The sequence below is a fragment of the Stegodyphus dumicola genome, chromosome 11 (genome assembly GCF_044657685.1).
Source record: "Stegodyphus dumicola isolate Sdum_Otavi_A_Nest chromosome 11, ASM4465768v1".
Lineage (NCBI taxonomy): Eukaryota > Metazoa > Arthropoda > Arachnida > Araneae > Eresidae > Stegodyphus > Stegodyphus dumicola.
In genome coordinates, this window is record NC_140778.1 from 66,065,431 (window position 1) to 66,067,543 (window position 2,113).

Sequence of the window (2,113 nt, forward strand, 5' to 3'; positions counted from 1 at the left end):
GGGACTAAGCTTGTGACGTCACAATGTAGTCTCGCATTTACACTACGTGTACTTTCTACTATTTTCTCTTAAAAATAACAATAATAAATTGTTTATTATTAAATTAATATCAAATTCTTTACTTTTAATTTACATTTATAACATTTAAGCATAGGCGTTACTGATAATAAGTGTAATAAATTGTTTATATTTAAAATTACCATGATACAGTGAGCGAATTCTACCAATTATTAAAACGATAAACAACGTCGGCGTCTCTAATACTTGTAGAGCTTCAATATTTTCAAAGATTTTTATTAAATTATTATTATTATTATTTTTATTTTTATTATTTTTATTAATTTTTTTATTTATACAAATAAAATATTTTTTTTAATTTAAATTATTGTGGAACATTTCAATTTTATCATTTTTACAAATTACCTTCTTGCTACGTAATGACATAATTCCTTACATACCAATAATTAGACAATTTTCATTATTTCTAAAAATTTTAAACTTTACATTAATAAAAAAAGAAGAATATTTTTATTGCATATGAACATCATTACACAGATTTCATATCAGTTTCTAAAATTCCTAAATCACGCCATATTCTGTGTAGGCATGCTAGAATTCTACGCATAAATAAATAAAAAAATCTAATTTCTCAGAATGAAAGAAAATAATATAATAAAATAAATACTACAAACTTGGAACACTAAGCAATGCTTCACATACGCACACACATATTATCAATGAACTCATATTATCAAGTGCAATTACGATACTAAACACTATGTATTAAAATATGAGGTAAACGTTACGTCAAGAGTTAAAGTTAACAATTTTGCTAATGTTGAGTAGATCGTCGGGCTATCGATATATGTCGTAAGTCGGAAAGCGTTATAAACATATCAAAGCCAAAAAATTAAAAATACAATTTAAATGAAAAATGACGTCTTAAATATAATTCACAATTAAAACAACAATACAAATTTAAAATACACTAACGATATGTTAAACATTGCACATAAATAAAGTTACATTACTGCTCGGTATCACACACAACCTCGTTTTCTCTTTTACACAACGATCAGTATTTGCTCGAAAAACATCAAAGAATTCCACAAACTCGGTGTCCATGTGCTCATCCATCTATTTTCACTTAAAGAAAAATCAGAGAATTGCTCAAACTCGGCATTGCGCACCATATTGACTTTGACCATGTGCACATCGATTTATTTTCACTTAAAAAAACATCCCAGAGTTGCACAACCTCGGCATTGCGCCCCACATTGGCTTTGTCAATGTGCACATCGATCTATTTTCACTTAAAAAACATCCCAGAATTGCACAAACTCGGATCGCGCACAACCTCGGCATCGCGCACCACATTGGCTTGCCCATGTGCACATCGATTTATTTTCACTTAAAAAAACATCTCAGAATTGCACAAACTCGGCATCGCGCACAACCTCGGCATTGCGCACCACATTGGCTTTGCCCATGAGCACATCGATCAATTTTCACTTAAATAATATACCCCTTTCTCATGACGATTTTTAATAACAGATGGTGCTACGAACGTTGAGCGCTAAAGACTCAAATCTGTAAGACTACCTACAGCCCGGTTACTATGGCAACGACGCTTTCCTTTTTTTGTACTCGTTTGGCGGGAAAGTGAGTAAGCCATAAAACACTTAAACACATCCCCTCAGTTGAACAAAAGGACCTGCTGTCATTTCTTCCGTCTGTGGCTCAGACTGCAGGGTATGTTTTGAACAGGAATAGAACTTCTCCACTTTTGTGTTGAATGAAATATATCTATGAGATACGTGCAGCAGTCGCTATTTCTTTTCGCAAAATTTGTTCATCACGCTTTTCAATGTTGCGTAATGTTTCATAATTTGCCGTTATTCTGCGGAAGAAAACAGTTTTTAAAAATAACTAGATTTTTAAGCATTTCGGTAATTTCATCGCGACATAAAAATTATATATAAATGAATTTATACTTGATGATATGTGTATACATACGTATATAGCATGCACATAATATTCCATTTACTTATCCATCCATAATATTCCATAAATATGTGTTAGCACTTTCCAAAGCTTTATATATATTTTTTAC